At 43.0% G+C, this 19,072-nt stretch overlaps 1 protein-coding gene across 1 annotated transcript in view; it reads right to left on the reverse strand.

Moving 5' to 3' along the window:
• CCDC92B (coiled-coil domain containing 92B) overlaps positions 1 to 11,330 on the reverse strand; it is a 43,746-nt gene extending 32,416 nt beyond the window's left edge. The window contains exon 1 of the mRNA XM_056819645.1: positions 11,030 to 11,330. The gene's annotated coding sequence lies outside the window, so the exon portion shown is untranslated. The remainder of the gene's footprint in view (positions 1 to 11,029) is intronic.
• Positions 11,331 to 19,072: the final 7,742 nt, after the last annotated feature.

The following is a 19,072-nucleotide window of genomic DNA, read 5'->3' on the forward strand; positions in this document are numbered from 1 at the left end:
ACTCATTGAGCTAATTTTACAAATAAGGAGATTGATACCCATAAAGGAAATGTAATTTACGCAGGTCTACACAACCAGTAAGCATTTGAGGCAGGATATGAACTCAGTTCTTTTGATTCCAGGTTCAGTGTTGCCTCAACAAAAAATACTGCTTTTGGAGTCTTTAGTTGTTGGACTCAGTGTCAGGAGAATGGGGGCTTGGACTTGAGGACACTTGAGTTTGAATCTTAGCTCTGCCATTTAATTAGCTATGTGACAGTGGGCAAGTAACTTTTCCTTTCTGCATCTCAGTTTCCCCATCTGTAAAGGGGGGATAATTGTATTACTTATCTGCAAGGTTCTTGCAAGGAAAGCACTTTATAAATCTTCAGTGTTCTATACAGGTAAGTTATTATTATTATTATTATCTTTTTAATATATTATTAAAAACTTTTAATACATTATTATGAGCCAGGCTCTGATAGTGGGATTCATTTCCCTTAGTTTAATATCACTCTCTTCCTTAAAGACTTCTTTGAGACAGCACGGTAGTACAGTGGATAGAGTCTCAGGCCTAAAGTCAGGAGGATCTGGGTTCAAATCTGGCCTCAGACACTTCCTAGCTATATGACCCTGAGCAAATCACTTAATTCTAATGGCTTAATCTTTGCTGCTCTTCTGTCTTAAAACTGATATTAATACAGAAGGTAAAGATTTGAAAAAAAAAGGAAATTCAAAACCTAAAGAAGGGTGAGTATTGAGGGAGATAAAAATCAAAGTCCTTCCTCTATCAGCTTATTTCTTTTATTTTTTTTAACCCTTACCTTCCAACTTGGAGTCAATACTGTATAGTAGGCAGAAGGCAGAAGAGTGGTAAGGGCTAGGCAATGGGGGTCAAGTGACTTGCCCAGGCTCACACAGCTGGGAAGTGTCTGAGGCCAGATTTGAACCCAGGATCTCTGGTCTCTAGGCCCGACTCTCAATCCACTGAGCTACCCAGCTGCCCCCTCAGCTTATTTCTTTTAAAATAGACTAGATTTAAGCAGTTTCAACAAAAGCACTCAAATAACTAAACCAAGTTAGCAATTAAGGACTACATGAAACCATAAACAATTAACATTTATAGTTGGCTAAAAGGAACATTTATACAATATAACATGTATATGTAAATGTATTTGTATTTGCTTTCAGGTTAAGAAAAAAACTATTTTATATTTACTATCTTGTTAGCCTGAGTTCTTGCAAGGGAGCAAATTACCCTTTTTCTCCTTAGGCAATTGGGGTTAAGTGACTTGCCCAGGTTCATACAGTTAAGAAGTATCTGGGGCCAAGTTTGAACCCAGGACCATCTCTGGGTCTGGCTCTCAATCCACTGAGCAGCCCAGCTGCTCCCCAAAGTATCCTTTTGAGAGAAATAAGTATGCCAAAATTTGATATTTCCAGGGGGAAACCCTAGGTGGAGACAGTTTCCAAAGAGGTTTATCAGAGGCCCTCTAGGTTATATATAGGGAAATACTGGTAAATATTTGACAACTGGCTTCAGAAAAAAAAATCAAACAGGTATGTAGACATAGTTGCAAGCATGATAGGTATTATTTGCGTGTTCTTAAATCTAGACAATGACCATGAGGCCCATTTGCTATATTTGATTTTGTTTTCAGTCTAAGCTACTGACACTAGCAATACATATCAGGATAGATAAAAAGCTGTAAGCAAGGCTATACTTGGTATGTATAAATGACATAGTAGAATAGTGGGTGGAAATCAAGCTTTGGGTCCAGGAAGACCCGAGTTTGAATCTCTCCTCCAACAAATATAAACTGGGTAATCATGGACAGTTACTTAACCTCTAAGTGACTTGCTTAATTCTCTAAGAGTGTTCTGAGGGGCTGACTATCTGTATCAGTGTAGAAAGTTCCCACACTTCAATTTCCCTACATAGAAGAAATCACAGGTCTGAACCAAAAGAAAATTCTATTATAATAGAATATATGCACACACGTATCTATTTTAACAAAACAATTTTACTAATATTTTATTTTGAGGCAGCTAGGTGGTGCAGTGGAGAGCATCCAGGGCCTGGGGTTGGGAGGATCAGATTTCAAATTCAGTCTCAGGCACTTCCTAACTGTGTGACCTTGGGCAAGTCACTCAACCCCATTTGTCTAGCCCTTGTCCTATCTTAAGAGTCATTACTAAGCCAGAAAGTAAGGGTTTAAAAAGAAAAAAAAATATTTTCTCATCTACCTTACGTTCCTTTGATCTGGAATCCAAGGACCTTGGTTCAATTCCCAGCTCTTAATGCTTATTTATCTCTGTTACTTTAGTTATTGTTTCTTGCCTCCAAGTCTCTGTTTCCCTATGTATAAAATGAGGACATTTGCTGAGATGATTTCTGTCTCCCCACCAGCTCTAAATCCCTTGATCCTCTGACCCCTTCTGGTTTCTTTTCCATCTAGGTACTTATCAGATTTTATTGTTCATCATATTCCAGAAAGCTTTTCTCTAGGGCAACAGTGAGTGAATTGGTGAGTGGGGGTTTGGGCCAGCATGAACAGAGGAGAGTTCATAGGATTATAGAGTGAGAGCTAGAAGGGATCTCAGAGTTCAGTTCATCCAATCTCATCATTTTATAGATGAGAAAATTGAGACCCAGAGAAATTAAAGAGACATTCAAGGTCTCACAGTGTCAGAGGTAGGATTGAACTCTAGTACTCAGTAGGGTGGGTCCCAAGAGAAGATATTTGACTGTGATTTACCCTGAATTATCACCCAATGGCTCAATTCTCTACCCTTGTCCCCTGATTTTCCCCTTCCTCGAATGAGACCGGTACCACCTTCTGCCCAAGGGAATACAGGTTCTCTGCTGGTTGTGATACAGCCCTTTTCTCCTCTCCCCCTCACTATACTAACCTGGCTCTTCCCTGAGCCAAGCCCTATCAGCATTAGACAAAAATACTTTAAAACACACTCTTGCATTTAAGTACTTCCTGAGGATTTGGGGTGTTGAGGGAGTGGAGAGAGATGTCCTGGTTCAAGGGGGCTTTTGGGTTGGGGGACAAGTGGAAAATGGGAAATGGAAGGATTATGGTGAGAGAAGAGCCAGATGAGGACTTGGGAGGATTGTACAGTTAAAGCTGGAAGAAACAGTATATTATTATTTCTTTTGGTCCATATCTAGGATTACATCTACTTAGAGAATCCCTGGTTTAGGAAACTCTTGCCACTGATGCACACAAATGACAGGGTTTATATCTAGAAAGTACTTTAGAGTCAACATCTACCTCCCTGGAATCTGCGTTTTGTGCTAATTCTGCCCTCTGGAACCAGAGTAAATCTGCTCTGGAACCTCTTCCATATGAATCAGTTGCCCACCAAATGTTTCTCAAGTTTCTTATGATGTGCTAGGCACTGTACTACACACTGGGGATATGAAGAAAAAGCAACCATCATCCTTCGAGCACCTGAAAGCCACTCTTGTGTTATTGTGGTACAGTGGATAGAAAGAAAGCTCTGAAGTCAAAGGACCCGAGTTCATTTCCCTTTTCTGAAACTACCTGTGTGACCTTGAGCAAGTTTCTTAATCTCTCTGATCTCATTTTCCTCATCTATAAATTCAGAGGGTTGGACTAGAGGACTCTGAAGGTCTCTAAACCTGCATTTCTGTGATTTGAATTCAAATACCAACTCTGATACTACCTGTAAGTCCTTGGGCACTTAATCTTGCCGAGTCTCAGTTTCCTCCTCTGTAGAGTGAAGGGGTTGGCTTCTATGACCCTTTCTAGATGTATCTCTCTCTCAAGCCTTTTGTTCTTCAAGCTAAGTACTCATAGTTTTTTTATTTGTTCTTTGGATGACATTGTGTCAAATGGGCTTCCATTACCAGGCACGTGACTAAAAGGCTATTTATTGACTCTTTGTCAAGTTTATTCTAATATATGGGGAGCTGGTTATTTATAGGATTCCTATGGTGAATCTTGTTTAAAAGCCAAGAATTATTCTGCCCCCTCCCCCAAATTTACTTCTTATAGATTCAGATGTTGGGTTAATCCTCTATCTCTAAACCTAGATATAAACATATAGGAGATCCCAAAAAATGGGGCACCCTTGCAAAGTTCCCCCTCCTATTTTGTGCCACTTCTCCTGACCTTTCTCTCTACTCTAGCCAGGCATCTACCCTGTTCCCAATGGCTCAATTCTCTACCCGTATCCCCTGGTTTCCCCCCTCTTTATTCTCTTTGAAGTCCCATAGTTGACAATGGCAAGTCCATGGTACAAATGGGAAGAGAAGAAAATAGAGAGCAGGAAAAAGAATTCAGGAATGGTGGTGAATGTGTTCAGAACTTGTAGTCAAAGGACCTGGGTCTGGATCTTGGCTCTGGTGCTAACTAGCTGGATGACCTTAAATAAGCCACTTCTCCTCTCTTGGCTTCAGTTTTTTCTTTTGCATAATAAGGAAGTTTTGCTAGATTCTCTGTTCCTGTTCTAATAAGAGGAGAAGACAAATTAGAGTGAGGTGGGACCAAGGGAAAAGCATCACTGATCAAAGAACCTCAGGAGCCCCTTCCTGGCACCCCTGACACTCCCTCTACTGGCAGTGTGGCGTCTGTCTCCTACCTCTAATTCCCTGCTGAGGCTGTTCCACTTTCACCCCCTGATGTGGGCTCCTTGTCCTCATTACATTGCCATACTCTGCATTGTCCTTTATCAAAAAGATAAAGGTGCCCTTTCTGCTCTCCCTTCCCCAATTAGAGTGTAAGCTCTTGAGGGTGGCAGCTGGGTCTGCTCTTCTTTGAATACACCATTGTAGGGGTCACTCAGCACCCTAGAGGTGCTTCAGAAACATCTGCTGTGGCAGATCTTTACTCAATAATCAGTTATGGATTTTAGGATTCATGTCAAGTCCAGCTCCTCCAAGAAGGCTTCCCTGAACCACAGTAAATCAGGTACCACCCAGTGAGTGTGTTCATGGTTTAGAATGTCAATGTGTATCTATCTGGGATTTGGCTGTGTGTGTGTGTGTGTGTGTGTGTGTGTGTGTGTGTGTGTGTGTGTGTGGTTAAGCAGAGAACATTTATTAAACGTTTATTCTTTGTTAGATATTTTGCTTGGGGTACTGGGGATAGAAAGACAAAAATCCAGCAACCTCTGCCCTCAAAGAGTTTATGTAGTCTATAAGAAGAGATAACATGACCATATATATGTGTGTATATACACTAATAGCTGGGAAGGGGGTTCAAGCAAGGCTTCAGATAGGAGATGGCTCTTTAAAACACCCTTATTGGGGGCAGTTGGGTGGCTCAGTGGATTGAGAGCCAGGTCCAGAGATGGGAGATCCTGGGTTCAAATCTGACCTCAGACACTTCCTACCTGTGTAATCCTGGGTAAATCACCTAAATCCCCCCATTGCCTAGCCCTGACCACTCTTCTGCCTAGGAACCAATACTTAGTATTGATTCTAAGATGAAATTAAGGGTTTAAAAAACAAACAAACAAAAACCCTTATCTTCTTTCTTAGAATGCTTTCTAAGACAGAAAAGTGGCAAAGGCTAGGTAAGTATCATTAAGTGACTTGCCCAGGGTCACACAGTTAGAAAGTGTCTGAGGCCAGATCTGAACCCAGGATTTCCCAACTTCAGGCCTGGTGCTCTATCCACTGTGCCATCTAGCTGCCCCAGGATATGGCTTTTAAGTTGAACCTTAAAAGATACTTGGGAATTCTTTCAGGTGGAGTTAAGGAGAGAGTACATTCCAAGGGTAGGGGATGGGAGATGGGGAATGAGATGCCAAATGGGAGGAACAGCAAGGCTAGTTTGCCTGTGCCAGGAGGCATTAAATAGGGTAGTATATAACAAGGTTAGAAAGGTAAGTTGGAGCCTGACTGTGAAGTTCTTTAAATACTAGTCAGAGGATCTTGAATTTTATTCTCAAGGTCATAGGGAGCCACTGAAGTTTATTGAGTAGGAGAGCAATGTGGTCAGACCTTGTTCATTAGGAAAGTCACTTTGGTACGGGGGGGGGGGGGGATGGATAAGGGGGAATAGAAATGAGACAGAGAGACCAATTAAAAAGCTATTGCAATAGTCCAGGGAAAAGGTGCTGAGGGTCTGGACAGAGGTGGTGGCGCCCCACTCAGCAAGGGGGAAGAAGGGGATGGATTCAAGAGATGTTGTAGAGGTAGAATCTCCAATTCAGCAACTGATTGGCTATGTTGAAGGAGGGAAGGAGAGTGAAGAGTATAGAAAGATTACAGGTACATACACCTATGTACTTGAGAGTATATCCATGTGCTTTTGAGTCTGTGAGTCTGTGTCGGCATCCTGGCAGGCGGGATTTAAGTTTCCACGTGTAGAGGTGGTTGTATGTAGGTGTGTGCATGATGGGACTTATGCCCAAAGAATTGTGTGTATGCTTGTAAATGTGGTATGTTTGGTGGTGTGCAGGGTAGGGGCTATTTTTAAAGGTTCGTGAGCCTGCAAATGTGGTATGCTCTAGTGGGGTTAGTTGGTCAGCTAGCCTTTATTAAGCCCCTACTGTGTGCTAAGTGCTATGTGTGTACTGTAGAGGTGTTAATTGGTCAACTAGCCTTTATTGAGCCCCTACTGTGTGCTAAGTGCTATGTGTGTACTGTAGAGGTGTTAGTTGGTCAGCTAGCCTTTATTAAGCCCCTACTGTGTGCTAAGTGCTATGTGTGTACTGTAGAGGTGTTAGTTGGTCAGCTAGCCTTTATTGAGCCCCTACTGTGTGCTAAGAGCTATGTGTGTACTGTAGAGGTGTTAGTTGGTCAACTAGCCTTTATTAAGCCCCTACTGTGTGCTAGGCACTGTGCTAAGTGCTCTGTGTGTGTGTCTGAGTTCACCTATGCTGTAACCTGGGAGATACAGTACCCATTCCCATTTCCTAGAATGCTGATGTTTCTAAACCACCAATGCCTTTCCCATCTAGGCCCTCAGGAATAAGCCATTTATTTTCAGATCCTGAGCACTCTAGCTGTCTGTGCAGCCTCCCTAGCAGGACTTGAACCCACTCCAGCCAAATCACAGTAGCTGTCCTCCTCTAGGGAAGGAGATATGGGTCACAAATGATCCTGGCAGATGTTCTAATGTTCCCTGAGGAGGACGGGGAGGGATGATAAAGGGGGAAAACTGAGTCTTCATGCCTGTAGCTAGCTCAGGCAATCCTGATCCACTCTAAGAGCTAGGGCCAGGGAGGTGCCAACATATCAGATTAGAAATTCAGTTCTGGGGCCGCCTGCCTCTCCGGTGGCAGGAAATTAAGGTTATGAAGCATCTGTTCTGTGTGCTACTGGATCTTTCTCCCACCCCACCCCCTGGATTCCTAGGTTTCTCCCTTTCTGCTCTTTTCTCTCTCTCAGATCCCAAGTCCAGAAGTCACCTGACTGTCTACTGTGGAACTGCTGGCACAGCCCTGACCTCCGGACCTCTGCAAGAAAGATGACCCTTATGTCATCTTCCAGCCCAGTCTCTCCCTGTGACCGGATTCCTCTTGTGAGCTGATTCGGAAAAGGGGAGATGGTACTTTTCTGATTAGATGCCCCCTAAGAGTAAAGCCCAAGCTAGAACACAAATGCATCTGAATAACAGAATTAGAGGTATTCCGTGCTGGAAGAGGGTTCAAGATATGGTTGCAGCCTTCAAACAAGATTGGGTGTTACTATACCCCACTTTTTAAACCCTTATCTTTTATCTTCGAATCAATATTGTAAGGGCTGGGCAATGGGGTTGTGACTTGTCTAGGGTCACACAGCTGGGACATGTCTGAGGGCAGATTTGAACTCATGAATTCCGTCTCTATACCTGACTCTCAATTCACTGAGCTTCCTAGCTGTCCCCTCTTTTACAGATGCAACCAAAGGGCATTATTTGCCCAGTTTTGCTGCAGAGGATAGTGGTCCCAGATATCCTCCTTATTTGCATGTACCTACACAGGTAGAAATCCTTCATTCTTTCTTTTTATTTCTTTTATCCCTTTTGCTTTCTTTTTTGTTTTAAAAACCCTTCCCTTCCACATTAGAATTAATACTAAGTATTGGTTCTAAGGCAAGGGCTAGGCAACTGTGGGGTAAGTGACTTGCCCAGGATCACCCAGCTAGGATGTGTCTGAGGCCAAATTTGAATCCAGGAACTCTTATCTCTAGGCTCTGCTCTCTATTCGTTGAGCCACTTAGCAATAACTCTTTTTCTTTCTAATGTAATCTGTTTGCTCTTCTTCTGAAGGTTCTAAATTTTGTATTCCCCTGACTCTGTATCTTCTCACCACTCTAGTTTCTATCCTGATCCTTATATCAGAGGAAAAGGTTTGGAGATGGGAATGTGGTTCAGATCAATGTTAGATCAGGAGACTGGAGGACAAAGGTTCTTAGAATCTTTTTTTTTTTTGGACCCCACTGTGACATCTATTACCCAAGACATTCCTGTATAGGGAAGGTATCCATAGTCCCCTAGGATTTCAAGCTTCCTCATTTTATAGTGGAGCCCAGGGAAGAGAAAACCCCCAGGATTGGCTTCAGAGTATCTTCATTAAATTCCAATTCTTCTGCCTACACTTGTATGGTCTTTGGAGAGTCCAGCACATAGTTTGGACATAGTAGATGTTTAATAAATATTTGTGAGATTGAATTTAATGTTTTTAATTTGGGACCCTTTGAGTCCCAGTTTTGTCACCTGGATAATGAAGGGGTTCAATGATATAATTTCTGAAGTCCCTGTGGCTCAAATTTTATTATTCTGTGATGATCCTGTGACTTGTCCAAGGTCACACAAGTGAACTTGGGAGAACACAAGTCTCCTGAGGCCTATTCAAGTGTTTTTCCTTATATACTCTTATGACATCTAAGGTTATATATTCTAGAATAAATCCCTGAAGAGGAATTAGAAGACCTGCATTCTAGCACCTAATTTACTGGGCAAGCTTAGGCAAGTTGTTTATCTTATTTGTGTCTCTGTGTCCTCAGATGTGAAATAGGAAGAATCCAATCTGATTGATCTATCTCATAGGCATTGGTGGGGCTGAGGCACACAGAGACCATGAAATCATGTTGAAAAGAGTGGTATAAAAATGTAAATTTAATGTAAAATGTCATTGTTATTGTTATGGAGGTTGTAGACTGCTGGAAGCAGAAAGGCCTCTGCAAATTTTGATTTGGAGGCTTGAAATAGAAAGTGATTTTCTTTGCCTTGGTACAGGTAAAGCCATAGATATAGCCACGATGAATAAATTTGGGAGAAAGCAGAGATCAATGTAAAGTCCTAAACTTGGGTTCAAACATTCAATGGCACAGGTTCAAGTTGGAGGAAATGTGACTAGGCAGTAATTTGTCTGAAAACATCTTGTAGATTTTAGTGAATAAAATGACTCAATAGTGTATAATGGAAGCCTCCTCTCCCCAAAACTAATACCATTTAAGAGCAAAGTGTCCTGGACCAGAAAGTCGACATAGTTCCTGGACAGACTATTTTTCAAATAATGTGTGTGTGTAGGTAGGGCAATAAGACTGGAAACTATATAAAATGAGGATAGATGCTTAGTCTGGAGAAGAAAAAAACTTATGGGGAACATGACTGCTAACTCCCAATGTTTCCCATTATACAGAAGAGTGATTGCACTTGTTTTGTTTGTGTCCCCAGAGACAGAACTAAGAATAATGGACCAAAATTAGGGAGGGGTAGATTTATGTTTGGCCTCTGCAAGTTTCCTAAAACTTCAAGCCATGCCAAAGTGGAAGGAAGGTATTGCTTTGGGAGATAGTGAATTCCCCATAAGTAGAGATCATGAAGCAGAAGGTGGAAAAAAACCAGGCTCACTTGTAAAGGGGATTTCTGCTCAGGTACAGGAGGGGCTAAATGACCTTCCAGTTCAGGGACTGTTACTGTACAGCAGGGGAAGGGATACTGTGGTTTCCACGATGACTCCAGCTGTTCATTGCAGCTTTACTAGGGCTACCTCATTCCCATTCTGTCAACTTGCTCCCCCAAGGGTGATTTGCTACAATCTGGTGGGCAGGGGAGGGGGTGAGAAGAAGGGGAAGGCACAAAGAACTGATGGCAAGAGCTGATCTCCCAACCCCTTATCTCAGTGGGATTTTGTAACCCTTTAAACGATCCTGCTTGGAAGGCTGGTTTTAAAAGAAATCAGGTCGGGAGCAAGGCAAGCAAAATTTCTGTGAATTTGTCTGCAAGGCAGATAGACCAGTAAATCTATCACCCAAATACCCCCACCTGGAAGTCCTTCTTCTTCCCAACATATTTGCTTCCTTCCCCCTTCCTCAAGTCAATGGACCCCAGGTCTACAGATCTCTCCCTCTCCCTTTTCCTCCTCCAGGAAAGACTTCCACAACTCAAGCCCCAAGTTGCAAAGCGTGGAGGTGGGCACCTGAGGTGCGGTGGGGGTGGAATAGAGATTGCTGCTCCCCTTTTAGACTTTAAACTCCTTGAGGGCAAGGGCTGTGCCTTCTTAATTTTTGTATGCCCAGCACTTAGCACAGTGCCTAGCGCATTGGGGCTACTTCGTGAATATTTGTTTAATTGAATCCTGGGGGAGTGGGGGAATCCCTCGATAGTCGTTTATCCTGATCTGTTCTGATTTTGCTGGGAATATGAACACCCTGGGGAAGGGGCGAAGAGGAGAAAGGCAGGGGGTGGGGGAGGGATAATGGAAGGACGAAGAAGAAAGAGAGAAGGAGGGGGGAAGGGAGGAGGGAAAGGAAAGGAGGGTAAAGAGGGAAGTGTGTGAAGGGGGAGCGAAGTCTTGGTCTGAGCACCCCTGGACTCCCTCACCCATCTCCACCTTGATTCCTGCGAAGGACGGCTGGGTAGAAGGGACCAGGGGCCAGGGGCCAGGCCGTGGAGGACAACTTCTGCAGGCAGTGGAACTGAGTCGCGCTCCCTCCCTAGTGTTCGGGGCCCCTCCAGCCCTGGCTCCAACCTTCCCAGGAGGCAGGCGCAGTGTCTGGCTCTGTTCCCCTTCACCTCGCCAGCCCCCCTCCACCCTGCCCCGCCTCCGCTCCACTCCCCACTGCTCCCGTCCTCACCTTCGTGACCCGAGGGAGCGGCGGGTTCGGCCGGCCGAGGAGAACAGCAGCTGGGTCTGGGGAGGCTGGGGTGGGGGGCGCCTCTCCTCCAACCCGTTTAGATGCTCCCGGGTCTCTGTGGCGCCTGCTCTGGCTGCGGCTCCATCAGCTACGCGGGCGGGAGGTGCCGGGGCTGGCCGGCTCCAGTCTCTGGGGGGCTCTGACGAGGGGGGCTGGGGGAGAAGGAGGGGTGCTCCGGGGCGTCAAGGGGGGGCTTCGGGGCGGGATCAAGGCGTAAACACCGAGCAACGTGACCGGAACTGGCGAGAGATCGGAGGGAGGGCAGAAGAGAAGGAGGAGGAGGCAGAGGAGGAGGAGGGGTGATGGGGATAGACGAAGAGGAGGGGGAGGGGACAGGGACCTGGGATAGACCGGGAGAGGGCGGGGAGGAGACTGGGGGCGGGGAGGAACTGATGCTGACTGCTCCCAAGCCTGGTGCGGGGAGCAAGGTTAAGGGAAGGGATGGGGTGGGAGACAGAGTGCAGCAAAGCGAACTGAAGGAGTCACAGACACTGGAAAACAAGAGTGGCAGAAAGAGAGTCTGGTGGGCGATGGAGTAGGAGGCCTCGGGGACAGACGTGGGAGGAGTGGGGGTTGGGTGGGGGGAGCGAGAGGGGACTTCTTTAGGTCACTGAGATAGTAAAGCGAATGGGCTGGGCTGGGGTGAGGGGTGGTGGAGTCCTAGCCCCGGACCTGAGCCGGGAGAGAGTACCCAACTGCGCCGATGTCGGCACCACGGACAGCTCCCCAGAGCGTTATTAGCTCCCCTCCCCACACCCCGTCCCCAATCCTGCTTCCAGGCCCGGCCCCCGCCCTTGGGGCTCTCTAGGGGACGGGAGAGAAGTTCCAGAAGTAAAGTCCGGCTTATACGCAATGGGCAGAGTTGATTCAAAAACATTAATTTAATAAATATTTCATGAGCATCCACCGAGCCCCAGTCTGCGGCTGAAGTACTCGGGGGCAGAGTCCTGCCTGAGTGTCATTTAATTCAATACAGCCTAGGATTCAATTCGACAAACGTTTATCAATCACTTACTGCTTGAGAGGCAAGTATTGTGCCTCGCATAAGTTCTATGAATCCAAAGGCAAGAATTAAAGTCTCTATCCGCAAGCAAATTGCATTCTACTTGGGGTCCAGACGCTTAAACAGCTAGTTAGTAATACTTGATAATTTGGGGAGAAAGAGGTCATTCTCCCAAAAGGAAAGAGCCAAGGTCTGGTTCCTTTCCAGCCCTTGCCAGACTAAGCCACTCTTCTAGGCCAGCTCCCAGAGGTATCTCCCCTCTGCCTGCTCCTCCTTGACAATGAGCAGGTCCCATCTCTAAGGGGGGGTGCTTTGGCAGCTCCCCTTGAAGGACACATCTGGGGGAGGGGCCAGTAAGTCACAGGAAAGAACATTACCAGCAGAGTGAAAATGGTGAAAAACCTTTGGAAAAAAATAATGGTTTGATACTTTCTTCTCCATATCCTTTCCTCCCTCTTGGTCTACTTTTTTATTGCCTCCCTCCTCATCCTGATAACTCTCCCTCTGGATATTTACTTTTTAAAAAAATTCTTACTTTCTGTCTTATAACAACACTAAGAAATGTCCAGGGTATTTACTTTTTTCTTTTAATCCTAAACTTCTGTCTTAGAATCAACACTGTGTTTTGATTTCAAGGCAGAAGAGCGGTAAGGGCTAGACAAAGGGTTTTGTTAAGTGACTTGCCCAGAGTCACACAGCTAGGAAGTGTCTGAGATCAGATCTGAACCCAGGACTTCTTGTATCTAGACCTGGCTCTCTATCCATTGAGCTGTCTAGCTGTCACCTCAGGGTATTTACTTTTTTTTTTTTTTTGGTAAACTCTTACTGTGTATTGGCTCCAAGGCAGAAGAGTTGTAAGGGCTAGACAATGGGGGAGGGGTGTTAAGTGACTTACCCAGGATCACACAGCTAGGAAGTGTCTGAGGTCAGATTTGAACCCAGGATCTCCCATCTCTAGGCCTGGCTCTCAATCCACTGAGCCACCCAGCTGCCCCCAGGGTATTTACTTTTAATAGAGGGCTCTGGAAAATATAAACCTTCAAGTCTCAAAAGAATGATGTACTTATGGTAGAATAACAGGTGGTGGGTTAACCACCATTTTGAACAGACCCTGAACAGAACCCCCCTTAAAAGCTTAAAAAAAACTTTACCTTCTGTCTTTTTATCAATTTTTTTAACCCTTACCTTCCCTCTTGGAGTCAATACTGTGTATTGGCTCCAAGGCAGAAGAGTGGTAAGGGTTAGGCAATGGGGGTTAAGTGACTTGCCCAGGGTCACACAGCTGGGAAGTTTCTGAGGCCAGATTTGAACCTAGGACCTCCCGTCTCTAGGCCTGGCTCTCAATCCACTGAGCTGCCCAGCTGCCCCCCTTTTTTTAATCAATTCTAAGACAAAAAGTAGACAAAAACTAGGCAATTGGGGTTAAATGATGCGCCTCCAGAGCTCCCTAAAATTACAGAACAGAAATTGTAGTTAGCCTTCTCCTCCTCCAGGTAAGAGTAATGCCAAGCAGTGGAAAAAGGATGGAGAAATTCTCCTTTGGAGGAGCCCACAGAAGACATATCAGTCTCTCATGAGACTAACCTGTTCCCATCTATCTGGTCTATAGCAAGATTTATGTGCTGTCATACACTAATATGCTTCTGAGTCTTGTGTTTCTAGTAATGGAGCTAGGTCCCTCTGAGCCACCTATGCTTTCTTACCCATGCTCTTTGTGTGCAATAGGATACATTTCTTTCTTTCTTTCTTTCTTTCTTTCTTTCTTTCTTTCTTTCTTTCTTTCTTTCTTTCTTTCTTTCTTTCTTTCTTTCTTTCTTTCTTTCTTTCTTTCTTTCTTTCTTTCTTTCTTTCTTTCTTTCTTTCTTTCTTTCTTTCTTTCTTTCTTTCTTTCTTTCTTTCTTTCTTTCTTTCTTTCTTTCTTTCTTTCTTTCTTTCTTTCTTTCTTTCTTTCTTTCTTTCCCTTTACTTTCTGCTTAGAATCAATAGTGTGTGCCATTTCCAAGGCAGAAGTTCAGTAGGGGCTAGGCATTTGGGGTCAAGTGACTTGCCCAGGGTCAGACCTAGACCTCCCATCTCTAGGCCTGGTTATCTATTCACTGAGCCACTTCACAGCCTCTAGGATACACTACTATGAAGGAGAAATATAAGTAAATGGAAGCATAGGACCAAATTCTTTTCTAATTTGTTTCCAGGAGTCTGGAACCCATGACCTTGGCTTCACTAACCAAACATCAAACAGTGTTAAAGCTGGAAGGGGCTTTAGAAGGTGTCCAGTCTAAGCCCCCATTTTATGAAGGAGGAAACTGAGGTCCAGACAGATAAAATTACCGCAATAATATCAAAGGTAATTAGTGACAGAGTATGGACAAGAAAAAGACCTCCTGATCACCATCCAGGGTTTTCTTTATTCTTTATTATTATTGACGTTATTTATGAAGCTGAAAATGAAATAGATAGCCTTTAATTTCTACAGAGGGAGTAGGGTATTTTGGGTACAGGGAGTTGTATTTGAAGAGTCTGGGAGGACAGAGACCAGGTGATGGATCACTAGTGAAGAAGTATTAATGGTCAGTTTATAAGCCAGTTTACCTCTTTGACTTTGATTTTACTGATTGAATTCAACAAACATTAAATGCTCTCTGTTTCTGTGCTAGGAACTACAAAGCAGAAAAGTTATAGTCCCTGACCCTGAGGAAGTTTCAGTCTAATCAGGGCTGTCTGACCCTTTTGGTGAACACACTGCTTCCTTCTCAATGCTTTCCCTGATATCTATTTCATGAGGTGATTTCTTGTGAAATGTTTCAAAGACTTGAATAATTTTGATCTATGGATGGGGGACACCTTGTAGAAAGAGAGCCTTTAAGGGGCATTTTGCTCCACCCAGCTCAAATTCTTTTCTAATAGTCAACAAATAATCACAATGGAATATTACATCCCCTGACCTTACTGTTTTACTAACAACTCTAAGACAGAAGAGTAAGGGCTAGGCAAACTGGATTAAGTGACTTGTCCAGGGTCACATAGCTAGGAAGAGTTTGAGGTCAGATTTGAAACTAGGTCCTCTTAACTTCAGGTCTGGCTCTCTCTTCTATATTACCATGTTACCTCTTCCTCACATCTTTAAAACAACAACATGATAGTAAATTTGTGGTTTACTATGCAATATTGCTCGAGAAAGACTTTGCTCAATTCAAATATTAATTGAGAATGTCTTAGAAGCAGGTGGAGAGGATTCTAATAAAAATAGTATATAATTGGGAGGAATAGGCATATAGGGAATAATTCTTGCTGTTGTCTTTATTTCCTTTTTCTATTATTATAAAGTTCTGAGATTTTCCTGCATTTCTCAAGTATCTTTCTCTCCTTTAGAAATCTTGTGAATCCATCCTCACTGCCCTCACAGTTGTGTTGTTTTCCAGGATGGATCTCTTCAAAGTACACATAATTTATCCAGCTATTTTCCCCATTTTTGTTCTCTTTAGGGCTATTTCTACTTCTTCTATGAGCACATTTGGAACTATAATATTATAGTCCAAGCTAGAATTAACTATGCTTGATGGTGAAACAATGTTATAGAAATCTTTGTAGATCATTCCATTTTTCTTTTATTTATCTCCCATTTCCATCCTTAAGTACTCTTGGGATGGCTTTGGCCAGTTGAGGTTACTACCAAGTTTTCTTTAAATTATTTTTTTCTTTGCTTCTTACTGTTTTATTCAGACTATATCACTTACATTCAATAATATTTATTAGCATGTTTATTTTATTTTATGAACAATTTTATATTCTATTCTGATATTGTTTTTGGTTGCTACAAATTTCATCTTGGCAAGTAAATGTTGTCTTTTTGTTTATGGTAATTGATTTATATATGCTTCTGTATGAAATTATTATGGTCTGTGTCTATGTTGTTTCTTCTATCCATTGCCAACATCCACTTTGAATAGGTCAGGATTGATTGAGTTGTTTCAAGTGCATGAAGTCTGTTTTTCGTTCTTTTAGCTTTGTACTGATTTCAGTTGTTGCTCTAAACAAATTGATGGTCTGATTTTACATAGACAAATTATTTGAGACCAATTTCTACATAAATAACTACTCATTTCCTGTCTATTAAAATATAATCAATTTCCTTTTTCCTTTTTTGTGTGAAGATATTTTGTTATCAATTACATGCAATAACACTTTTCCACATAAGTTTTCTGAAGTTATAATATCCAAATTATCTCCCTACCTCCCTTCCCTCACCTTCCTTAGAGATGGCAAGCAATTTGATATGGACTATACATATATTATCATGCAAAACATATTTCCATATCATTCATTGTTGTAAAAAAAACCTCTTATAAAACCAAAATGCCTAAATAAACTAAAGTGAAAAAATTATATGTTTTGTTTGGCATTCTGACTCCAACAGTTCTTTCTCTGGAGGTAGATAGCATTATTTGTCCTTCAGAATTGTTCTGGCTGATCCTTTTTTCAAAGAAAACATTCATGATGGGGGCAACTAGGTACCACAGTAGATAAAGCACCATGCCTGGAATTAGGAGGTTCTGGGTTCAAATCTGACCCCAGGTATTTTTTTTTTTTAAACCCTTACCTTCCATCTTGGAGTCAATACTGTGTATTGTCTCCAAGGCAGAAGAGGGTAAGGGCTAGGCAATGGGGGTTAAGTGACTTGCCCAGGGTCACACAGCTGGGAAGTGTCTGAGGCCAGATTTGAACCTAGGACCTCTTGTCTCTAGGCCTGGCTCTCAATCCACTGAGCCACCCAGCTGCCCCCTCCTCAGGTACTTCTTAGTTGGGTAACCCTGGGCAAGTGACATAACCCCAATTGCCTAGCCCTTGTCATATTTCTGCTTTAGAAAAGATTCTAAGATAGAAGGTAAGAGTTTAAAAAAGAAAAGAGAAAAGAGAAAAGAACATGGTACATAGGTTTTTTTTTTTGTGTGTGAGTAACCAAGTTTCTCATTCCTTATTTCTTTTGTTTTCTCTTTAAAAAATCTACTATTTTTGAGGCCCTGTACTAGGTATCAATAATAGAGAAACAAAAATGAAGTCAGCTCCCGCCCTCAAGGTTCTAGTCTTTAATGGATTAGGATGCTTATTGATGATGGCATTCTTTTCAGTAAAGCAAATGGAAACCTATCCATGCCTTCTCATCACATTTTTGTTCATATTCATCATTTCCAGTCATAGATCTTCTATCTAGAGGGTCTATGGAAGGATCCAGTGTCCTGGAAGCTTTTCTCTAAGCCTTCTTGCATTTTGTGGGTACCAGTGGAGCACTTGAATTTTCTCACTTTATTTTTTTTTCATGATGGACCTTTTCTTTTCCAACCATCCTCTTTCTATTCCTCCTGCCACTTCTTGAGATTAAGTGATGGTAGGAAATAAACTGTAGTTTATTTGTGCCTCTTATGTCTCCCTCCATTGTTCTTTGGGGTGAGTGGTGATTTTGGCCTCTTTAAAGTTTACAGAGCATTTTCCTCACAACAGCCCATTGAGGAAAGTGGTAAGACTTTTATTATCACTATTTTACAGGAAAAAAAAAACTGAGAATGGTCATGTATCTATCTATGTTCTTCCTGCCTCTTTCCCAGAGCATTTATGAATGAGACACTCATGAATGCTTACTATACACCAGGCACTGTGCTAAGTGTTAGAATACAAATTCAAGCAAAAAGAAAGATAAGTCTTGCTTTTAAGTAGCTTTAAAAAACCTCACATTCCATCTTAGAACCAATACTGTATATTAGTTCCAAGGCAGAAGAGTGGTTAGGGCTAGGCAATGGGGATTAAGTGACTTGCCCAAGGTCACCTGGCTAGGAAGTGTTTAAGATCAGATTTAACCCAGAACTTCCTGTCCCCAAGCCTGGCTTTCAATCTTCTGTCACCTTGTTGCCTCCAAGTGGCTTACATTCTAAAGGCAGATGACCACACCCAATAGGGAGATAAAAATCTGGGGCATGGACAAAGCAACAGATTCAGTAGAATCTTCCTTTCTTGATATAGCCTGCATTCCCCCTCCCCCAGAGTCTTGGGTCACCATATCTAAGGCACATCTGAGCATCTGAAGACTGGTGGGTAATTTATGTCATCCTTTGGGATCCTCCCAGCAGGTCTGGGATGTCAATTATTGTCCAAATTTTACCGGAAAGGTAATTGAAACTTGAAATAAAGGGACTTGCCCACAGTCGCACAGGACCACACCTTTAGAGCTGAAATGGACCTTAAAGGTTATCTAATCCAACTTCTTCAATTTACAGATGATGAAACTGAGACCCCAAGAGCTAAGTGACTTGTCCAAGGTCATGCAAGAGGTAAGTGGCAGAGGAGAGATTCAAACCTAGGTTCTCTGACTCTAAACCTTGGGCTCTTCCCATTGGACCACATTGCTTGCTCAATAAGAAAGAAGAAGCTCAGAGAGGTATATGCTTAACCCAGAGTCACCAGCAAGGCAGCAAAGTATAGTGTTTTGGGGCTGGATGGTATATTAGAGGTCATCTAGACCAGCGGTTCTCAAATTTTAAAAATAAATATGTTGAAGACCTTCTAAAGAGCTTTTGTTTATGTGTCTATCTATTACCATTTGCCGTGTTGGAAACAAAAGTCTTAGCATTGTGAAGAAAAATAGTTTTGATCTTTCAAGGACTTCCAGTAAGTGTCTCAGAGATACAGGTTCTCTGGTCAAACTCTGAGCACAGCTGATCTAGTCCAACTACATTTTTCAGAGGACAAAACAGAATCATAGGAAGGAAATGACTTGGCCAAGGTCTTGCCCCCAGCTCCCTCCTTGACTCCAAGGGGAGGGCTTTCTAAAACAGTGCCCAAAGGTAGGGGCGTCCCTTTTGTATTTCTGGGACCCGGAGAGGAAAGAGAAAAGGGAAGTGAAATGGGGGAGGCTTCTCACAAACTTCCAGGAAGCTGAGAAAATAACTCTCTGCAGAAAATAACCAAACGAGGGGAAGGCGGCCTCCCTC

This window comes from Monodelphis domestica, chromosome 2 (genome assembly GCF_027887165.1).
Source record: "Monodelphis domestica isolate mMonDom1 chromosome 2, mMonDom1.pri, whole genome shotgun sequence".
Taxonomy (NCBI): Eukaryota; Metazoa; Chordata; class Mammalia; order Didelphimorphia; family Didelphidae; genus Monodelphis; species Monodelphis domestica.